Here is a 24,982-nt window from a genome sequence, read left to right on the forward strand (position 1 = left end):
TAGCCTATATTTCTTCAATGCAGCGCCTGGCCGTGATCCAAACAGTCGAACAGGCTACTATTTCTGAATGCAAAGGCAGGAAAACCAATGTCTTCATAGGTGGGTGAATGAGGTGCTCAATAATGAAGAGTCTATACAGAAAATGCAAGATGAGTTGTAACAGGTGCGCAACGCCCATTGGGCTGAAAGGGCTTCAGCTCAAACCCCTCCACCCCCACCCCCCCGTGTGTCACTAACGGAAATTGAGGGGGCCTCCATGCACGGCACGAAGATGGATCCCCTCCAGGCTCAATCAGGAGCTTTCCGGCCAGAGTTCAGTGCCGAGGGGGCCCCCTGGAGCTTGGAGCCGCTTGCACCGTGGGGACTGCGAGGGACTGTGTTACGCCCCTGGTGTGTCAGCCCGGGGTGAGACAGATTCCCGGACACACACACAGCCACATCTGTGCACTTCACAGGTCTTTAAAAGACCATTTACTTGTTAAGGAGATTTTGTTGTGTTTTCACGCCTTCTTAGAGCCTCTGCAGCTCCACTCTGCCGATTGCTTGTAGAATTAGCTCCCCCAATTGTTTCTTAGCCCCCCTGAAATTGTCTCTAGTTGCACCTCTGAGTTGTAAGAAACTATGGGCCTGAATTAGAGTCTGCAACCAGTCTAACGGTCTGGTAGGGTAGAGGACGGCTGGACTCTGCTCCTATATTAAGAGGTTTCCGCCAGCCAGGCGGCCATCTTTGATCAGTTCAGTAGCACTTCCTTTGTGGTGGATCTGTTGAAGGCACGGACATTTTGCTGACCGGGTGCCAGGTTTAATGTGCTTGCTCAGTATTGCTTTTTCTTTATCAAAAGCAAACTCCCAAAGCAAGAGTTTGCTATTGAACAACAAAAAAGAAATAGCTGACATGCTGAAGTTTTCTCTCTGCGTGTGGAGCTGCGGGTGGAGGAGTGGGGTAATATCTTGGATTTCCTGTTCGGACCATCAGGTTTTCATTGGCAGTTCTGAATAGGAAAACAGTTTGTCAGAACTTCTGCCCTATTAAGGCAGACAGTCTGAAGAACTTTTACTAACTACCCAATGTCCAATGAGCCATTTGCCAATGGTTTCCACTGGTGGTCTCAATCTCAATCATTACATTTCTAAAGCGCGCTACATACCTGTTAGGGTCTCAAGGCGCTGGGGGGGTGCTGCTACTGATCGAAGAGCCAGGTCTTGAGGAGTCTTCTGAAGGCCAGTAGGTCCTGAGTCTGTCGTAGGGTGGTTGGGAGGGTGTTCCAGGTCTTGGCGGCGAGGTAGGAGAAGGAGCTTCCGCCGGCTGTGGTTTTCCGGATGTGAGGGACTGTAGCAAGGGCGAGGTTGGCTGAGCGGAGGCTTCGGGAGGGGGTGTGGAAGCTGATTCAGCTGTTGAGGTAGGTAGGTCCGGTGTTGTGGAGTGCTTTGTGTGCATGGATGAGGAGCTTGAAGGTGATCCTCTCAGGTGGGGTGTGATGTGGCTGCGACGAGGTACGTCGAGGATCAGACGAGCTGAGGCGTTCTGAACACGTTGTAGTCGTTTCAGGAGACATGGGCAACTACAAATTGTTTTTTTACGAAAGGTTGCAAGACTTTTTTTCTGCCTGCAACCCCCGCTTGGGTGGGGAGAACAATGGGGGGATTGATCATTTTTGTGTCCCTAGCGATCTGTTGGTGCCTTAAGGTTTTACCTACGGAAGTACCCACTTTGCAAGCTCTTTTATACTCCATGGAGTTGAGTGAATTGCTCCTGTTGAATTTTTATAATTCCATTTCAGTGCCCCCGTGTGTTACCAACATTCATGTATTGGGTTCATTTATAAGAAATTTGAAAAGATTCAATGTGTCAAGTGCAAATATTATGGTATTTCGTGAATTTAATGTTCATTTGTGTGCAGACCCGAGGGACGAAGGAGTGTAGGCTCTAGGATGCTTCCTCATGACTGGTATGCACATGAAACATACCCAACAGGGTACGAGTGTTAATGCCATTTTAAATGAATTTAACCTAGTTTCAGCAATGTGTAAGTTGCCCACCTGGAAAAAGGAGATCAACCCCAACTTTACAGGGAGGGGTTGTGAGTCTTTTATTGACTTTATCTTTGTGTCTGCATCCTTCTTTTCTTTTATTTCAGAATGTGTAATTTCCTTAAGCCCCTTTCGTGATCATAATAACCCAGTGTGTGCTACAGTCTGTGGGTCCCTGTTGGCTCATTGTCCCAGGGTGGGGGTGAGAAAGGTCTATAAGACCATTGATGGAGGTAGGAGGTTCAATTGGTCACTGATAATTCCAGATTATATTTATAACTCTCTGTACACTCAGCGTAAGAAGGAGTTTGAAACTTGTGTATTCCAACAGACTAATGCATCCAGTTGGACTTCTTTGAGATCTCTAATACCATTCTGAAACTACTGACAGCCTCAGCTCCACAGCAGAACAAAATGTATCTGGGGTGGTTTGACTCAGGCTGTTCCCGGGTGTTGAGAACCCCGAAGAGAGCTTTGAGGGCCAAACCAAGGCACCCCCCCTTAGTTAGGAATAGCTGTAGTCTGTATAAAAAGGAACTTACTAGACAAAGAACATCATAAAGGTGGAGTCCTGGACAGAACTGATAGAGGCTAGTACCTTGAGGAGTAGCTTTAAATTCTGGAGTATCATCAACAATCCCTTTCTCGCAGTAAATACTGGTGATGCCCTGGAGGCTCATATAACTGAAGATAGTTGTGTGGGACATTTTGAGGAAATGTATAACTCCCCATCCACTGTAATCAGTGGGAGAATGGGTATAATGGAAGGGAACGGTACCTTCCGATCCCATCCATGTACAGAGAGGCACCAGGCAAGGCTGCCCTCTGTCGCCCCTGTTGTTCTCATTGGTCATGGAACCCCTAGCCACGATTCTCCGGGCTCAGGGTGCGGAGTGGGGTATTCCGATGGCGGATGGCCTCCATGTGACATTGCTGTATGCAGACGACCTCCTCCTCTATGTTAGAGACTTAACTATTGTCCCGGGGTCCCTCACTGACATCTTCCACACCTTTGAGGAGATGTCGGGCTTAAAAGTCAACTGGGCTAAATCTGGGGCCTATTCCTTTGGTCCGGACATCCCTGAGAGCGACATATACATTGACATATACATTGGCGGTGAGAGGCTACAATGGTATCCCACGACGTTTAGATACCTGGCAATCCACATCTACCGTAATCCCACTGATATCCTGGAGGGGAACCTGCACTTGCTTCCATCCGGAGTCAGATTCGGAGAACTTTGCCCCTGAACGTGCCTAGCCGAGTGATGCTCACAAAAATGATAGTCTTACCGAGGCTATTGTACAACTTTGCCAACATCCCCTCCTACATCCCCAAAGGGGTATTCCGGGACCTTGAGGTCCTCCTCCGCGGCTTAATTTGGAATGCGGGCAGACCACGGGTGGCACTGACGAAGCTATATCTGCCCACCGACTCGGGAGGCTTAGTTGTTCCCAACATGGAATTATATTATTTGGCGGCACAAATGCAATGGGTGTCGGGCTGGCTCAGTGGCAAAAACCTGGGGGATACTGCCACAGACGACACTACCTGGTCTCACTCACAAATATGCGCTCTGTTCCATCCACTGGCCCGCCCCCCCCCCGCAGATACACCTAGCGGTGGCGCACAAGTGTTTCCTGAGATGTCTACGCCTTACCCGATCTACTACACCATATGCCCCGATACTCCCACTGCTGGGCACCCCTACAGCCAATGGCGTACTGACGGAGGCGAAGTTGGACAGTTGGTCCACCGCGGGTGTGGAGGCATTAGGAGATCTATACGCTGACGGAGCCCTCCTCCCCTTTGCGACCCTCACGGAGGATACAACCCTCCCGAATGGGCAATTCCTACTGCATGCATCCCTCGTCCGCACGCCAACTGCCGCATGGGGCGACAAATCTGAGGAACCACCGACTCATTATTTCATACAATACCTCCATGTTATGGGCAATGGCTCCCATATAGTGCATTGGTTAGCACAGGCCCTCCTGATTCACACGCAGCCCACCATCACGCAGTTAAGGGAGAAATAGGCGGCGGACAGAGGGAGGGATTGGACAGACAAGGAATGGGCGATGGTGCTTGCTGGGCCGGCTAACATCCCACGCAACCCCCGATTTAAAATTATACAACTCTACATACTACACCGTGCCAATCTCACACCGGACAAGATCAACAGATACTTCTCAGTCACAGATACTGCCTGCAGCCACTGCTCCCGAGTGGGTGCAGACCTTTTACATATGCTCTGGTTTTGCCCCAACATCCAGCAATACTGGGATGAGGTTACAACGCTGCTCACACACTGCACAAGTGAACGCATACCGAGGACTTGGGAAGCCTGTCTTCTAGGACTGTACAAACGCACTAAACTCAACAAAGTGCTGGCCTGATATTGGGATCTCGGACTAATCACTGCCAAACGACTGCTTACAAAGCGGTGGAAGGCCGCCACCCCCCCCGCAGATACGACACTGGTGCATGTCCCTCACCAATTGGGCACGAGCGGAAGGCACAATCCTACGACGGGAGGAGACAGCAGGGCTTAGGAAATTCCCCATTGCTCATTACTGGGACGACATCCTCCAATCCTTCCAACAGAAGTGCTTAGAACAGGGGATCACCTGAGGGTACACGCATCTAACCTCCACGTGTTTATGCAGATCAATATGGGCTGCGCTTGTACCCACTGCTCCCCACATCGGCCCACTTCTCCCCCTGCCCCCCCCTCCCCGACTGAATACTACGGGCTAAACCCACACCTCTGCGTCCCCTGCCATGCTGCGCATCATATAGCACGCCCTAACCGTGCCCCGCCCGCTCCGAGCCTCCCACACAGCGAGCTCTGCTGTCGGCGTCGGAGCGTCAGTGTTCCGCCTACATACGCACACGCCAACTCCTCACTTTCTGACCTGGACATGATCGCCACATAGGCTGTGCATTGCGGGCAGCCCCCCTGGGTCCTCCTGTGGCGGCCCCCCCCCCTCCGAACGGACACACCGACTCCATGATGCCCCTGACCCCCGGTCATCAGACCCACATGAATGCTGCAATCCTACCCTTGTTTTCCCCGACCATCATGCACAAGCACCCAACCAAGAGTCGTTTCCCCTCTGTATACAACCCCCCTCCAGTTGAGGTTTTGATGCTCCTTGAAGCAATAGTTCAGCTACCTGACCAGACCTTCCTGCTCTAGTTAGCAAAGACATTGTACGTGCTATACGACCACCTTCACACACCATACTCTGTTCCACGCACCTGGCCCCCCCACCTCTGTCCAGGGTTGACAACACACGATATCACCGTAAACACAGACAAGGGGATTGGCCGGCACACACGCTTACTGCCCGATGCTGGGTAGGTGGATCCAGATGGTATTTCACACCGCCAGCTAACTTGTTCGGACCACCGTTATAGGGTGAAGCCGCACACATGAGATCGCTGGGTGCGACGGACATAGCTGAGGCGGTCTCCGCCAAACGCTGCCGTCCTTACGAAATTCTTCCACAAGATATTATCAACTATACACTTATACATCCTCAACACATCTACGATGTTGTATCGTACAACATTTCCGCGTCGATGCCCCGCATCCCAACGGGGGAAGATACCCATAGGCATGATTACTAGTCATATACGCTCATGGGTGCGGGCGGTAATCCGGCTATTGACTGTGACACCCCCACTATTGCTCTACAAAAAATTAAAAACCTCACAGACCTGTTTGTTCGTTGACATTTGTGGTTTGCTACACTATGAATGCTGCACACGATACATATTACGCCGCCGGACCTCCGGGTTGTCGGCCAGACGGCTGTGTTCACCTGATACTGTTATGTATGGTTATTGATTTATGCGGCTGGCCCGAGGGGTTGTAAGCTGTAAGCTGTGTAAGATGCGTTCAGTACAATAAAGGTCTTTAAAAAAAAACAAAATGGAAGGGAACGGTACCTTAACATTTTTACCAGATGAGGTCAAGAAAGGCATATTGAGGTTATCTAAGAACAAGGCCCCGGGCCCTGAAGGGATTCCCCCGACCGTTACGTACATGATATGGAGGCTTGGTTCCCCGTCCTGACCTCTCTTCTTAATGCTGCTGTGGAGGTTGCCCTCCTCCCTGAGACATGGACAAAGTCAGTCATTGTACCGGTTTTTAAAAAGGGTGACAGAGACAGTACCCATTGCTACAGGCCCATTTCACTGCTTTACTCAGTGGTTAAGGTGGTGGGGCACATTTTCTTGAACAGGTTCTCTGAATGGGCAGAGGCTAACAACGTTTTGTCGGTGGCACAGTATGGCTTCCGGTCCAGGGATTCAACCGTTGATCAATGCCTAAACTTATATCTAGTATTAAGTAAATGCACCATTGCAAGGTCCGGCTCTATACATCTGGTATTTATGGACCTATATTTCTCGTTTGACCGAGTAAATCTATCGAAACTCTGGCAGATTATGTCTTCCATGGGTGTAAATCAGGATTTATTTATATTTTTGAGGGAACTCCACAGTGACACAGTGGCAGTGGTACGCTATTCAAAAGATTTAAAGGGCACCCACCATTTTAAAATTCAAAGGGTGTGCGGCAGGGCTGTATTTTTCTTTTAACTTATACTTTAATAATTTGGAGCAGGTCCTATCTGATTCAAAAGGAGACTGTCCCCAGGTGGAGCCCCGGCGTCTGCCGATAATATTATGTGCAGACGATGCAGTACTTATGGCCAGAACCGCCAGGGGCATGCAGACCTTACTGCACTCATTTGTTTCTTTTATGAAGGAGTTGGATTTATTAGTGGGCAATAAAAAAATCTCTCATAATGGTCGTAGGCCCCAGTTCTGCCAAATCGATTACTTTTAAAGTTGGGTATTCTCCAGTACCAAAGACCAGGGAGTTTTCTTATCTGGGTTTGTTGCTCAACTCTTCCCTGAGCTGGAGTCCCCTGGTTAACAGGACAAAGAGGGCCTTGTTAGGGTGAACACCACTGTATTTAATTTTGCTACACGATTGGGCAGTAGACCAACTGGTGCACTCCTACTGATTTATACGTCTAAGAGCAGCTATAAAACAGTTTACGGGAGTGAAATCTGGGGATACACCAATCAGAAGGATTTAATGCTTTTGTGAGACATTTTCTGTGTGTCCCACAAAGTACACCAACTTTCTCAGTGCATGAAGAATTGGGAGTGGCTTATCTAACTGGTATCACTGCCTTTTGGTACTCTTCCTCTGGATAATTATTTGGGATCCAACTGAGCAAAGAGATTATCAAAAACTGTCGGGCCCTTGATTGTTTAAATATATCAGGGACTGTTTTTTTAACTTGGGTAGGGGAGATTTATTTAGGAATCTGGACAGTAACTGCGAATAGGACCACAAATGGGTGAAAAAACACTTTTTTAGAAGAAGGCAGTTGGATAGGTAGGGGGATGCTTTAATTAAGACTAATGTTTGTAGAAATGTCCTCTTGAAATCCGGTCCCTCTACCGAGCCTTACTTTTTGTGTGTTAAAAGTAGGTATGAATGCTTTTTACTCACTTGGTTCCGGCTGAACCAATTGCCCTTCTTGTTAGCGGAGGGAATAGGGGTGTTAATCTTATGTCCTGCAGCTGTGACAGTAAGTCTCTGCAGGACACACAACATTTTATAATGTTATGTAGCTTCTACAAAGTACCCAGGAAACATAATAGTCACACACTCATATACTTGCAAATGCTTTCTGGAGATATCATTCCTAATGTTCTTAGCTTTTTTTAAAGTTGCTGTTAGGTTGAGAAATAGTTGTGATTGAACCTCCTTGGAATGTAAGACATTCACCATCTTTTATATTTTTGTAGAACCTTTTTAACTGTGTATTTATTATATGTATTTTTAAATTTTTGATATCAAGGATGATTTTGAAGTGTGTGTTATGGCTTGCTTTTCTTTTATTGTTTTTATTTCAAAGACAGAATACAGTTTATATTGATTGATTGATTGATTGACAGATTTGCATTTTATTAAATTATGTGCACAATTTCATGTCATTTCCCCAAAATGTTGTATAATTATGCAAAAGCATATTGTGAAAATTTCACACACCCTACAGAGTATTGACTGAGCCATGAAAAAATTTGCCATGTTACTTGTGCAAAAAACGTCATGAAAACCTGTGATAAAGCCTTTTTAAAATTAAAAACGTTTATTTCTTTAACATTTGGAAGTGTTTTGGTTACGTACATTGGATTACATCACTACATTCAGGGACATTTATTAGAAGTAGTTGCTTCTAAACATGAACTTTGAAACATGAAAGATCCTGACCCTGCCATAATTGGACGTCTCACATTTTCAATCAAGCTGGGACAATATACCGCTCTAGGAAAAAAAGTACAAAGTTATGTTAAGGAAGACAGGCCACTAATTTTATGTTGAAATAACAAACAGACTTGCAGGAGAGGCTCATCCATATTTAATTATTGAGCTCATCTGTCCAGAGCTCATCAGTTTTTGGATATATGGAACTGAGTTAGGTATTGAATAGGACAGAGAGCCTGATTTAGAGTGTGACAGACAATCCGCCAGTCCACCTGGGCAGATGAGGAATGTACTCCTCTAGATTGCTGAAGGACTGATCTTCATACTTATCCTCCTACAAGCAGGCCTACAGGGAGGGGGATAAGTGTGTGCCATCAGCAGAGTTTCCAATGCTGCAACTCCAGTTAAGGCACTGAGTCTTTGCTGAGCCGCGCCACATTTAATGCACCCGCTCAGCAGAGTTAATTGTTTTTCAAAAATAAAAACCTCTCAGAGGGAGTTTGGTATTAAAAAGCAAAAAAAAAGATATAGCCCAGACATGTTGGGAGCTTTGTCCCAACACGTGGTAATCTCATTGGTTTCCTGTTTGGGACCTGCCCCTGGTGTCCCAGAACAACAAAAATGTACATTGGATGTTCCCCGCTTAACAGAGTGGATGGTCTGAAGTACTTTTACTGGCAGTCACAGGTTTCCACAGGCAAAACCTGGTGCTTCCCATGACCATAAATTCAGCAGGAGAACTGTGAGTTTGGCAGATGGGATATCTGCTACATTTTTAACAGTGTACCTTCTCTGCCAAACTCTAAATCAGGTTCAGTGTCTATAATGTTAGGCTGGTTTTATTTTGGAGAAAACATTCCCTTTGTGCCAAAGGAGTGTAAGAGCCAGACATTCATCCCAAGCCAGCTTCCAGCCTTTCTTAGCTCATCCTGCTAAAATGAGCAAAAGCTTAAGAATATAGGAGTCATGGCATCCTTTTCACAGATATGTGAGTGAGATGTAGAGAGAACGGATATGAATTACTGACATAAGAATGAAGCAAAACCTATATTGCATGTAGTAATCTTTTTCTCCTCATGACCAACTGGATCACACAGAATGGTATGACCTGGGCAAAATGAAAGATGGTGCACCTTCTAATACTTGAGTACTGGAAAAAGAGCATACTCTTGTGCTAGTTACAGTTAGCTCAGCAAAGAAGCAAAAAGAAAACACAAAATATAATCAAAGATTAAAAAATGGTGAAAAAACCATACAGTGCTAGTATATCTGAGACAATACATCTAGTTACATCCTATTTCAGGAAAGATAATTATATACAAATGGTATATAGTTTCTGATGCACAAAGTATGGAAGAAGATGTTACAGAAATACAATGTTACAGAGATACAGAGAGATGGAAAATTAGAAACACAGATAGTGATAGAAAAGAAGATAGATCTATCTGTCACTATCTGTGTTTGAGGAGGACAGGAAGGGGTCCATTCACCTGAAATCACCTGCAAAGGGTCCCCTACCCTTTTCTTCGTCTTCACTTTAGAACATCACTCAGCCAGGAATCCTTCTGCATGGTTGTGATCATACGAGTGGTTGGTAGGCGGGGCTCTGCCTACTTGTATTGGGACTTTGCCTTCATTTGGATTTTGGCTACTTTTTAGACTGAGCTAGGTTTGGAATATCTGGCACCCACATTTCACGCTTTCCCACTTCATTGTATTTGGGAACCATCTAGCACCATGCCATTATTTTAGGTCTTCATATTTTTGCAAGACCTCATAACGTCAATTTGTGTGTTTTGTGTAGTACAGTACAGCTAGCACACAGACTCCATCATGTCTTTTCATGTCCCCACGGTCCTTTTGGATCCTTCAGGCACTATGCCAATATTTAGGATCTGGGATCCTGTGGGATATTGATACCTACTTTTCCTTCCCCCATAAAACAGAAAACATTTTAATTTTGGTGAAGCACACTAGTGACAACTGTTGTGTGACAGCTAGTAAACAAAAAGAGTACAATGCTCTGGTGAATAAACTGGCGTTGAATGATAACTGCTTTGTGTGTAATGCAGATAAAGGTGGGAATGTTGTTTTATGGGGGGAGTAAAAGTATTTAGAAGAAGCCTATAAACAACTAAATAATAGATCTACCTATGTGAGGATTGCAGCGGAGATGATGTTATCAAGCCACTTTTTATATAATGAAGATCTACAAAAATGTTATGAAAAAGGTTTAATCAGCCATGATGAACTCATGTTTTTAAAGATCGACAACCCAGTCACACCAGATTTTTTATTTAATACCAAAGATCCATAAAGACCCTGTAAATCCTCCAGGGCGCCCCATAATATCAGCAATAGGGAGCACTTTGGAGAACACCTCAAAATTATGTGGATTCTTTTTTTAGCACTTTTATGAGAACTTTACCTTCTTATGTTCAGGACACGGGGGACTTTTTAAAGAGAATTTATGACTTGCCATGGGCACCAGATTTCCTGTTGATAACAATAGTTGTGACTACGCTCTATACGAGCATTAAACATGATGACAGCCTAAATGCTAGCAATCACTTTTTAGGTAGTAGACCTTTGAAACTTTGGTCACATACCCAGATGCTCCTAGCATGATAAGAAGATGTTTAACTTACAATTACTTCTTATTTTATGGAGAATTTTTCCATCAGACATGCGGTACGGTGATGGGCATCTGCTTGGCCCCCATCTATGCGAGTCTGCATATGGGCTGGTGGGAGGAGCAGGTGGTCCAGACGCTATATCAAGATGAGAGGCAGAATAACATCATGCATTGGAGCCGGCTTCATAGACGATTTATTTGTCATATGGAAGGGCTCAGAAAAAGATGCAAAAGAGTTAATTAAGAAACTGCAAGTGAATGATCTTAATCTCAAATTCACAAGAACAATTAGTGCAACAAATATGATTTTCTTGGATCTTACAGTGTTTATAAAAGATGGCAAACTTGAAACTAAGCTGTTTAGAAAGCCGACAGCACCCAATACGTTGCTGCAAGCAACACGTTTCCATCCTAGAAATTTGATCAAAAGCATCCTTTATGGGGAGTGCTTGAGAACTACAAGGAACTGTAGTTCTAAGGAGGAGACTAGTAAAGAACTCAAGTGTCTGAAAACCTGGTTCAAATCCAGAGGGTACTCAGATGATTGCATATCGGCAGCACTGTATAAGGCCAAGAGGAAGACTAGGGAAGAGATCTTCTTTAATAACAGTAAAACTAAAGAGAAGCTGGAGATTGAAAATAAATATCAGTGCAGAATGATTACTACTTTTAGCAAGCAGGCAGAAAGTGTTAGGAATATTCTCAATAAACATTGGACTATAATTAGGAACGATCCTATACTAGGTAAACTAGTACAACGTCGACCTCAAGTTACATTCAAACAGGCCAGATAACTCAAGTAATCACTCGTGAGGAGCATGGTAACAAAATCCAAAACAGGGAGTTCAAATGCAACCTGGCTTATCAGAAAGAAAGGTTTTCTAAAATGCACTAAGTGCAAAGCATGCACTCATGGTAAAAACACTTCAACATACACCTCTGGATTATCGAGAAAAACAAAGAAAATAAAAGGTGAATATACATGCAAGACAGAGTTTGCTGTCTACGTGCTCCAGTGTCCTTGCGGCCTGAGGTACATGGGCGGTACAATTTTTCCTGTTCACAAACATATCCTGCAGCACTTAGGGCGATAAAAAATGGCGACAGGTCATACCCAGTGGCCCGACATTTTATAAAATCCTATAATAAATGTGAAAAAGGATTAACATATTTTGTGATAGATGCAATCCCCCTGACTGCAAGAGGAGGCAATCGGGAGAAAAAATTGAGGAAGTTAAAGTCATGTTACATCATAGAACTCGATACAAATACCCCACAAGGGCTTAATATGAAAGAAGACTTCCATACTCAGTTATCTATACTAATATAATAAAGAGAGAGCCCAAACCTTTGAGGCGGGTAATCTCAGGAACCACAGCACCAATCACAACACCCAATACAGCATTGGAAAGGACAGTTGCAGCAGAAGGACATAGGCTATGCAGACGCCCACCATATACATTTAAAAGCTAAAAGAACCGTGCCAGCAAAGTAGTCCCTTGTGGGCGTGTCTGCGTTGTGCTGTGGGCGTGTGCTGGGGGCGTGACAAACGCTGGGGGCGTGTGGTACATTCCGCCCTTCATGCCATGTCTCATATCGTGTGCTGGGGGCGTGGGCGTGTGCGGGGCGCGGGATTATGGGGAAAAAAAGCGAGCGTCGTGCCCAATATTTCATTGTTTTTTCTTCCCAGGTTCTGTACATTCCAGCTCCGGGTGTCCACCCTGCTCCCTTTAAATACCCCTGTACCCCATAATCATAACCCACCTTTTCTCCTTAAAATACCCCAACACCCTTAAACACTAACCCATATTAACCCTATAAGTATACCCTGTACTCCAAAACCCAACCCTATCCCTAAACCCTAAAAATACCCCTGTACCCCTGTACCCCAAAACCCAAACCTAGCCCTGAACCCTATAAATACCCCGTACCTCAAAAATAAAACCTACCCCTGAACCCTAAAAATACCCCTGTACCACAAAACCCAAACCTAGCCCTGAACCCTTAAAATACCCCTGTACCCCAAAACCCAAACCTACCCCAGAACCCTAAAAATACCCCTGTACCCCAAAACCCAAACCTGCCTCTGAACCCTAAAATACTCCTGTACCCCATAGCCCAAACCCAGCCCTGAACCCTAAAAATACTCCTGTACCCCAAAACCCAAACCTACCCCTGAACCCTAAAATACCCCTGTACCCCAAAACCCAAACCTAGCCCTGAACCCTTAAAATACCCCTGTACCCCAAAACCCAAACCTACCCCAGAACCCTAAAAATACCCCTGTACACCAAAACCCAAACCTACCCCTGAACCCTAAAATGCCCCTGTACCCCAAAACCCAAACCTAGCCCTGAACCCTAAAAATACCCCTGTACCTCAAAACCCAAACATAGCCCTGAAAGCTTAAAATATCCCTGTACCCCAAAACCCAAACCTACCCCTGAACCCTAAAAATACCCCTATACCCCAAAACCCAAACCTAGCCCTGAACCCTACAAATACCCCTATACCCCAAAACCCATACCTATCCCTAAACCCTAAAACTACCCCTGTACCCCAGAACCCAAAACTATATCTGAACCCTTAAAATACCCAAACACCCCAAACATATACCCCTATACCCATACTTACCTTATCCAAACATTAAAAAAACATGCTTTTACCATTCATGCATGTACTACGAATTTCGTTGTAAATGTATGCATGGTAAAAGCATATAAATTGTAATGCCATGCGTTATAATGGCATTGCGGAGTCATGGTACTTTCGTAATGAAAGAATGCGGAGTGATGGTATGCGGAAAGAAAGTTGCGGAATAATGGGTGTTTACCCTTCCCCGGTAAGTACATTGGTGGCACGGCGGCCCACATCTCCAGCAACATACTCATATTTTTTCACCACCGATTTGAAAAATGCACAGGTCTCTCTCATCGATGGCCAGCACCGACATACACTTTTAGACACACCTCCCGCCACAATTTCTAGAATTGCAAACTTTAGAGCTGGGGAGCTACGTTCGAATCTCGGCATCAGCTCAACATCCTGTGATTCCAGGCAAATCGCTTTGTCTCCCCGTGCCTACCACAAATGAATGTGTTCTTCTGTAATGTAAATTGTGCCCATGCCATGTTGTCGAGTTCGCGCTATATAATATTGCAAGGAAAAATAAAGTAGGGAAACTCGAATTCACACACTACTGAACGCACACTCTTAAGTGCATCAGCAGTGCACTGTGAATCGGAGCGTTTCACAGGCCTGTCACAGATAAGAAATGCTATCAAAACGAAATCCTACAAAACAATATACTACTGGCCGGCAGCAATTCATACCCAGACAACGTCGGTACGGGCTGCTAGTAAGTTAATAACTGTTGTCCTCTTGAAATCTCGTTTTTAATCATTTTTAAGCACATTTCAAATTTTTAACATTGCACTTTTTTAGGAGGACAGTGAATACATTCATATAATGCCTACTTGGGCTAGATTGTGTAGATATTCGGTTGTATGTGGTTTGTTGATGACTTCATGTATGTGATTATCATGTGTGAGAAATAACAGTATTAATGACAAATTTGGATGACAGAAAATAATGATGTAGACCTCAATCGTATGAATTTCTATATATGTGATTTTTAGGACCACTGGGGCAGGAGTATGAGGCTAAAACAATCAAATTATTGCCCATGCGTAATGCGTAAAACATTGACTATATTTTCGTCATGGTATCTGGCACAAGTCCAAAACGCAATTGATAAAGTTGTCAGTTGTGTAAATAAGTCAATTTTGCACACTTTTAAATGAATTTAAATATTTTTAGCAAACCATGTGATGCAATTGTGACACTCAGATGATTCATGTCTGTTTAAACTATGAATCTGTCTTCCACGACTTTCACTTTGTAGTTATCACGTGACAAAACTAAAAATGTGTTAAAAGAGACTGTAAAACTTGATTAAATCGTTGGTGAGCAAGCCTGCATGTCAGGCAAAACGCGTCCGAAAGTGGCTGACGAATAAAGAACTTTAGCTCTTCACACGCCATTGTCATCCTTGGTTTTGGGAGGTTGCTGTGCAATACATATATATATAAAAAGTCGTTTTTTCTCACAAAGCAGTCTGCCACATCCTCCAAATGGGGGGAGAGTGCAGGTTAGCAAATGTGAGGCTCGCTCAATATTTGTAAAAGTAAAATCTCATATATGAGCCCTGAAATCATAATACTTAAATCAATGAATGGAATCGATAAGTATAGTATTTTGTCTATATTCATGAATGAACGGAATTACATTTTGTGTTGACGAATTTTAGGTCACATTTGAAATATCCTAGTACACATTTCCCTTTCAATTCCTCCATTTATGAGTATTAAAGCTGAATTTGTATTTAAAACACATGGATGTATGGATATATGAATTATTTCCATGTCTATGACAAAAAAACTCTTCTATGTATGTGATGATGTAATAAGTATTTATTTGGAACACTAACACTGGGAATAAAATGTTAACTTGACAAAGGCCATTCCGGCTGAAACGTGTTGCTCTTGCACAAATAAACACTGTGAATTCAATCAGTGTGCCGCTTTCCTTGTCTTCTGTGACAGGATTTTGCAGAATTTTGGGAGGCTTCTGCTGCCACCGCTGGCACCGGCACACAATGGCAGGCGTACAGCAGTTTTTTCAGCACTTGGAAATTCATGAACTGCACCCCGTCCACGCAGCTCCAGTCCGGATTTTCATGTGAAGTACAACCGTGGATTATCCTACGTATACGTGGTAAGCGAGATGTGCGGGTCTGGGAGAGGTACTGGGTTTACATGGGTCGGAGGGTTCTGCAGACTTGATTACTTCCTCCAAATCTTCTCACATCATCACTACGGCTATCCCTGTTATTCAAGATATTATTTCTGGAGGACTGCAGCGCGGTGGAACTAAATCAACTGCCGTGCAATTTGAAATTCACAGTATCGAAACTGCATGACAAAAAATGAATGTACGGGAGTCAGAGCGAGAGGTGGTTGCACTCTACCAGTTCAATGAGGATGCTGACATCAATTAATCAACAACTGAAATAGGAACGTCTCAGAGAGTTATGAAACCGACTCTCAAACAAAACTTAAATTTGCTTGATAAACTTTGCAAACGAGAACTAAACAAATGGTGGGAAGTGACCTTATTAACCAACTACATCGAAGTGGGACGAGTCCCAAGAGGATTAAGAATTACAATAACAACCACATATGAAAACCAGAACCTGGAACTTCTAAAAGAATGGGCATTGTATATGACTAATACATGCAAAGGAATGTTAAAACTCCTAGTTAAATATGCCAAAATTGATTTGGAAAAAACGAGACAAGATTTATCAACATTGAGAGAGGAACTGTATAAATATAAAGACGACTGTGGGGATTGAATTTTTGAAAACTTTGGAGGGGTGTCTCAAAAGTTATGAGGATGCAATAAAGATTAAAAAAACAACAGAAATTCTTAAGAGAAAAAAAGAGACTATGCAGAGGGCAGAATTCTAACCTATGCCAAACGCTTTGATTGGGCACAACGCAGTCGCCAATTCATCCAACAGCAAAGACAAACTGATCTAACCTCCACAGACTCCAGTTCGGATATAAGTTCCGACACAGAAAGACAAACTCCGGCAGTCCCTTTGGGATTGCCCCCCTTCACCTTTCTTCATGAATTCCAGTTATTGAAAAAACAAAAGGAGCAAGTCACACACGACCTGACACCTTTGAAGGGAAACGAAAAAGGAAGAGGTCGAGGAAAAGGAAGGGGGACAAAGAAAAACAAAGACTATCAAGGAGAGGAGGATGAAATAAATATTGACATAAGAAACAAGCTGAAAGCGACCCAACGGACATATTTATCAGACGGGGAGTCGCTGTTACGATTAGGTTTATCCTTTTGCCCCACAGCAGACATGAACTATGTGGATATGCAAAAGCATCTTTTTTTATTTGTGACAAAATAAAAAATTGATGAAATTACATTCCATACCAAAATATCAGGAGAATCTGAAAAGAAATATGACCGTATGGAATCCTTTGGAAGTGTCTACCAATTTCACCTTACAAGACAAAGATTCAATCTTGGCAATTCATGAACTGCAAACTAACAGTGATCGTGTTATGAATGATGATGTAGGCATGATATTAAAAGCCTTGGGCTTCACATCTAATAAATCTTGCAAGACTGGTCTAAAACCCAAATCCAGGTATGATCTAATTGTCAGTCACAATAATATTAAAGTATTTCATTCGGTCATGACTCACGAGTTGACAAAGTTACTGGATAATCCAGATTTTTCGAACAAAGGACAATCTCACGAAGGGCCAGAGAAAAGCTTTGGTCAGCCTGTTGCAAGATATCTCTATAGTAATCAAACCCTCTGACAAGGGAGGAAACATTGTCCTGATGAACTCTGGTGATTATCAATCTGAAGCCATTAGACAAATGAGGGACTCAAGCTGCTATGAAATTATCAATTGGGAAATGTATGAGACATCTAAAAACAGATATTATGACATGCTAATTGGGTGGTGGAGGGTGGGCCTTTTAGGGGATGATGAATATCAGTTTTTGAAAAATGTCAACAAACGATTACCATGCTTATACCTCCTACCAAAGGTACATAAACATCCTCCTAGACCACCAGGGAGGCCTATTGTATCATCGAATGGAAGTCTTCTAGAAAATATTTCCATCTTTCTAGATCATTTTCTTGCACCATATGTTACGGACCTTAGGTCGTACTTCAAGGACAGTACTAATTTCCTAAAAAGAATTCATGACATCAAGTGGGAGAATAATTTTTTTATGATTTCTTTAGATGTCTGTTTCCTGTACACAAGTATAGGTCAAAAGAAAGGAGTAGAAGCCTGTATGTATTTTTTCCAAAGACGAATGATTGCTTGTTGGACCATACTAGAATGCTTGAACAAATAATGCTTTATTGTCTACAAGAGAATATTTTTTTATTTGACAAAACCCTTTTGACAATGCTCTGGGACTGCCATGGGAACCTGTTACACCCCCAGTCTGGTGAATCTTTTCCTGGGCTAGTGAGAGGAACAGGTGGTATGGGTGGACACCAACGAAAAGTACACTGATCATGCGCCATTATGGCTAAGGTATATTGATGACCTTTACAACATTTGGGATGGAGAAATAGATCTATCCAGAGAATTTATTGAGGTTTTGTTTGACAATATTTTATATTTGAGCTTTACTGACAAAATCAGTGGAGCATTGTTGTATCTTGACTCCCATGTTATGCCTTCCCTCTCTGTGGAATCCTCATGTGATGTCACTTCACAGAATGTTGGGAGTCAAATAGGCACAGTTGGCTGGGCTGAGCAGCATGCTGGCTGCTCCTGGTAGGGTCTCCCTGTGGTCTTGTTCCTATCTACTTATCATCTTGTAACTATCCTGAAATAAACCATCTTTAAACTACATGATCACTTGTGGACATGATCATTACAATTCGGCGACGAGGATGGGATAGTTACAAGATAGTCCGGCTCCATTCATTCCTGTTCTGGCCAGTGGGTGTGCTTTGGAGTTGTGTGTTGTACTTTCTTTCCTTCTTTTCTCTTACATTGCTGCTTCTTTTCTTCTTCTCTGGTGTGTAAGAAGGGAGTATGGTTTATATGTTTGCTTTCCTTTCGTCTCTGTTTCTTGTTATCTCTTGCTGCTCTTCTTTTATGGGTTTTCTCTCGACTTCATTCTTGTTGCTCTTCTTTTGGTGTTTTACGGTTCTGTTTGCTCTATTTCTCCTCTTTCACATTTCTTCTCTTTTGTTCTTGCTCTGTAGATTTTTTATTAAGGAGAAAGGGGGATATGTTGTATCTTGACTCCCATGTTATACCTTCCCTCTCTGTGGAATCCTCATGTGATGTCACTTCACAGAATGTTAGGAGTCAAATAGCCACAGTTGGCTAGGATGAGCAGCAAGCTGGCTGCTCCTGGTGGGGTCTCCCTGTGGTCTTGTTCCTATCTACTTATCATCTTGTAACTATCCTGAGATAAACCATCTTTAAACTACTTGATCACTTGTGGACATGATCATTACAAGTATCCTGTGAGTTTTTGGATATTGCCATCACTATCTGAAAAAACAAATTGATTACCAGCCTTTTTAGGAAAGAAACAGCTAGTAACAGCACTTTAAACACACAAAGTCAGCATCCGACCTCACTCATCAATAGCATACCTTATGGGGAATTGCTACGATGAGCCTGTAGAAATTGCAGTACAGAAGAGGGCTTTAACAAGTAATAAAACAACATGACACAAAGGTTAAAAAAAGGTTACTCTAATAAAATTCTCTCCCAGGCCAATTCAAATGACAGAATATTAAACAAGAGGATGTCCTGTTCAAAAACAGAGATGATATTGGCAAAAAACAATCGGACACCATTCTGAGAATGATTACTTCTTTTAACCTAAGTTCACACAAATTTAGAAGTTGTCTGAAGAAACATTTGGGAATCATTAGAGAACAATGTAGGTAGTACCCCTATGGGCATCTATAGATGGGCAAGATCTATTAAGGACCAATTGGTACATAGTTTTCGGGGCACTGAGTCCCCAGGAACTTGGTTTGAGGCCACAGAGGGGTTCGATAAATGCAGCTCATGTAAGGCATGCAGATACAGCTTTAGCTGTAAGAGTTTTAAAACACGCAATGGGAAAGACAGGCTGATTCGTAAATTCATCACCTGCACCACTGATTTTGTAATCTACATCTTGGAGTGCCCTTGTGGCCTCAGATATGTAGGCAGTATGAAACTACAACTTTTCGCAGAATTTGTTTGGCCATGGCGGCCTTTGTCGATTGACAAAGGCCGTCATGGCAGACACGCATTTGTCAGCTACAGGGACGAGAATAAAGTAATTTGAAATATTACCTACTCAAGTGTGCGCACAGCGTTGTGAAAACAGAGCGTTTGGAGCTATTTGTTGTAGTGCACCGCTGCTACGTGGCAGCACCCATTCAGAAGCGAGCGGCGGCTCGGGTGAAAACTTTGTAGGAATATATATATATTACCTACTGGCAGTCGCCAGTAGGTAGTTATAGTTAGGATCTACTTTCCATAGGAAATCCGCAACATTCTATTGGGAATAACTTTGGCGCCGGTGGACGAATCTTTGCAAATTTCTCAAAGAAGATGGCCCGCTCCGCTCTGCTCCTTCCCTGAAAGTTTGGGGGGGATTCATTAAGCGGGGGCCGAGATAAAAGGGGGGTCCCAAAACGTGTTTTCCCCATGTTAATTTCCATAGGGCGGTTGGACTCACTTTTAGCCCGAACGGCTGAATGGATTTCCACCAAATTTGGCAAAATTGTAGGGACTGGTAGCCCGATGTGCATTTGCTATGTCTCAAGATATGTGCTCCAGTGGATTTTGAGTAATTTCGGTTAAAAAAAATATATATATCTATAGACGCGCCCCGGTGCGCGCACCTGGGCGCGTACCAGCGCGCTACGCGAGTACGCGAGCGGAAAGCTGATTGGCTCTCGGGTGTCTGTCAACATTCCAAACAGTCCGGAGTGGCCGCCATCTTGTGTCTCGGTAGGGTCGAGACACAAGAGGTGGCAAAAACAAAGGGGAAATTACCAAAAGGGGGCAGGGTAGTCCCCCGCTGACCCCATAGGTTTGATGTGGGGGCCATAAAAGGGCTCCGCGGGGCAAAAAAAAAAAAAAAAAAATTTTCGCGGGGGGAGCGCCCGGTACGCGCACCGGGGAGCGTACTGGGGAGCGTACCATGGGGAAAACCCAGTGAAACAGTAAAATAATAATTTAAGCCACTGCTCTTTTCTTACCCTTCCACAACCCCGTTCCTTTACTACATTTTCTTTGCATTTCCACATTCCCCATGTTTACTCTCCTTCTCCTCACTCTCCTTCCCCACACTCACCTTTTTTCAGCCCCCCTAGTTCACTTCCCTTCTCCTCTCGTCCCTTTCTGTGCTTTCTCACTCATTTTCTTCTCGTTTATCAATGCACTCCACTTCACTTACTCTTTTTCATTTTTTTAAGAACACAGCTCTTTGATGAGAATTGGAGGTAGTTCTGAAAAGAACATTTTTTTTTCTTCTTTTTTTCTTTACAACTTTCTCAACAGGAGCAAAAAAACAAAACAAAATTAGGGCTGGGAACGGCAGTGATGGTTATCCAATGCTCGAACCATGAGCAGAACACTTTGTTCCCCATAGCAAAATAACTTATCGCAATATCTGCATTTAATAACGCCTTTATTAAAAGCAGGCTGGATGTTGGGAATCTGTTCTTGTGATTGCTCCCTTCCTGATGCAGTTTGTCCTCCAGTTGAAGTAGAGGCCCCATCACTGGGAGCCTCTCGTGCCAGAGCCCTGACACTCTCCCGGGCAAAGTTCTGGGGGTGCCTCCTCTCGACATGTCGAATCATCGTCGAGTTTCCAAATGAATATTTCTTTCTGGGGTCACCCCGTGACAGGACAGTTTTACTAATCCTGCACTCCACCTTTGGAGCATTTACTTTTTTCTGATCAGGTGGAATGGAAAAAAACTTCCATATGAAATGTTCTTTTATTTTTGGCCGAGGAACCTCTTTATCCAGAAATCCATCTGACTCATCTTCACTGCTGGATGCTCTGGCAGCCATGGTAATGCAAGATATTAATTCAGCAAAGAGCCAACAGCAAAAAGAGAGGTCTTGCAGTCACAAAAGTGAATGAAGAAGTGAAGGAAATGGGTGGGGATTTCATTCTTTCTAAAAAAAACTGTTAGCAACCAATGAAAATTGTTATTTTCAGATCACTTGACCCGACGCGCTTACGCTACGCGCCCCGGGGCGCGCCCGGGGGCGCGTAGCGTAAGCGCATCAGGGCGCGCCCGGGGGCGCTTACGTAGCGCGATCGTATGTGCTCGGGCGCTTCCGGGTGCGCTTACGCCGTGCGTCATAAGACGCATCATGCGGCTACGCGATACGTCAAGATGATGTTTTCGTTCGCGGCAATAGCGCTAACGGGACGCTCACCGGTGCGCTCACCGGGGCGCGGCAAGACTGCGCTTACCGGTAAGCGCATCGGTACACGCCCCGGGAGCGCTCCGGGGCTAAAAAATAAAAAAATATATATATAAAAAAATGGTATTACATAAATATACAATATGAAATTCATTATAAAAAATATTACATTTCATACCTATAGAGATTTGCTATTAAAAAACCTTTGAAATTCACTGAAAAAACCATAGGTTTCACACCAGTTATAGTTAGCTGGAAATTTTACTCGCATAAAACCATTGAAATTCCCACGTTATAGTTAGTTGGACTCACTACAACTTGCACGTGCAATGCACTGCTGATGACGTCACATATTACATCACTCATGACATGGTCAGTTACATCACTCATGACATCACTGATGACACCATCCTTGTGACAGAGTGACAGACCTCCTTTCACTGTAATGTAACCCTTGAAACACATATTCAAAAATAGAAACTAAAATTTTCAAAAAAATGCAGATACCCATATCAGTTACAACAACCAATTCAGTAATTCAACCATCTATATACACATCCACTCATTCACAAACAGTTCTATATAGCCACTCATACATATACTCACTCATCATATGTAGTGATACACCTATAGATCCTGTTACACACCGACAGTCATCCAAAAGTTACTCACACACATACTCACACATGCAAATAAACTATTGAACATCTATTTATTTGCATATACAGCTATACACACACTTCCACCTTACTTCTAAGGAAACTTACACATACTTACTCTCTTAAACAATCACTTATAGAAACACATACTTATTTAAACAGGAACTCTAAAAAATCTCTTACTCTCACATATACTCACTTATATACATCAATATTCATATATACTAGATTAAAACATATGTAGTTACTGATAAAGACACTAGTGAGACAGTCATTCACTCACTAACATACACATGTACACACTCATCCACCCATACAGTCCTGCACATATGCTGTCTTCAAAACACATACAGAGAGTCAGTCACTCATGGATCTATGTGCTAAGTAATACCCCCACCAAACTATATAGACACTCATACTGATATTAAAAAAAACATCTAATAACCCATATACATACACATGTAGCTACTCACCAACCCATGCAGCCACTTATACACAAAGTGAAACACTAATCCATATATTTAAATATTTAAACATTACTCACTAATATATGTATTCACTAAGATACACTTATTAAGCCAGTTAACCAATCAATTTTTTTTTTAAAACATCCATGTAAACACTTATTTGAACATTTAATATTCCATCAACTTTTACATATACATATATAAAACATATTTATTTTTCAGAAAGACACACGTTCACTGGATGGTGTCATCAGTGATGTCATGAGTGATGTCACTGACCATGTCATGAGTGATGTAATATGTGACATCATCAGCAGTGCATTGCACGCGCAAGTTATAGTGAGTCCAACTAACTATAACGTGGAAATTTCAATGGTTTTATGCGAGTAAAATTTCCAGCTAACTATAACTGGTGTGAAACCTATGGTTTTTTCAGTGAATATATATATATATGCAACAAATTCCACTTCCACTCCAATTTCCAGACGGCAAAGAGAGGGACACGAACCACAAGTAAGGCTTGTTCTTCCTTTTAATTTATCACAATATGATGCGTATATATGTATATATGTATATATATATATATTCACAGAAAAAACAAAGGTTACAGGGACATTGTATTTAGGCTCAGATTTTACTCGTATGAAACCAATGAAATTTAGCAGTAACTATAACTTACGCCCCCGCAATGCACAGCTTATGTCTTCACATATTACATCACTCATGACATTGTCAGCGATATCACTGATGACATATCAAATTACATCACAGATGAAATCACTGATGACATCATCAAAAACACACTCACACACCCATTCACCCATTCATGATGTCTCTCATACACCCACTCATATGTCCACATAGGTGTTCACATACCCATTCACAGACCCATACAACCCATCACACATCCACTCACTGATCCTTACAGTCACTGATACAGCCACTCACCCAACCATACAGCCACTCACACGCCCAGTCATACAACCACTTACACATTCAGTCACTTACCCAAACAGTCGCTTATGCATGCACTCACTCACCCATACAGACACTGACTCACACACTGCCTTACTCATCCATATAGGCACTCAGACAACCACTCACTTACCTACCCATGCACTTAAACAACAAATTACACACCCATAAAATCACTCACACACCCACTTACAAGCCAATACCACTACTCACACATGTGTGCACATACCCACACATTCAAACACACACCCACTCACACATCCATACAATTACTCAGACACCAAGTCACAGACCCATGCAAACATGTACACACCAACTTACAAACCCATACAACCCCCTCACCCACCCACTCACCCCTACATTCACTCACACACACAACCACTTACAAAACCCCTCACACTCATACACCCACTCACACACCAAACACAGCTTTTCAGCAACCCACTGTCCCCCTTACACCACTCATACACCAACGCATACACCCATACAGGCACTCAGACATACACTCACACAGTGATAGAGACAGTCACACAGCTACACAGACCACATATGTTAAAAATAGTATCACTCATTACTAGTACACCTAGTATACTAATTTCACTTTTGTAGTAGCTTAGTATATATGTTTACAATTCATAAACGCTTAGAAAACACTTACTCTCACTTGATGATGTCATAGTTGATGGGGGCTTGGCTTGGAGGCTGATGGAGTTGGCCGCGTGAGCGCCGAGCTCCACTTCCATCCCCGCAAAATCCTGATTTAAGCCAGTGCTCTGGATTGCCCGATGTCCCCGAGCAACATAGGAGGAGTGCGGACCTGCCCTGGCTCCTGTCCGACGACAGACAGGCTGCGGGCTGCGAGATTTGAGCAGTTTTTGGCATAGGAGCGCTG

Source organism: Lissotriton helveticus, chromosome 11, assembly GCF_964261635.1.
Source record: "Lissotriton helveticus chromosome 11, aLisHel1.1, whole genome shotgun sequence".
NCBI classification, from domain to species: Eukaryota; Metazoa; Chordata; class Amphibia; order Caudata; family Salamandridae; genus Lissotriton; species Lissotriton helveticus.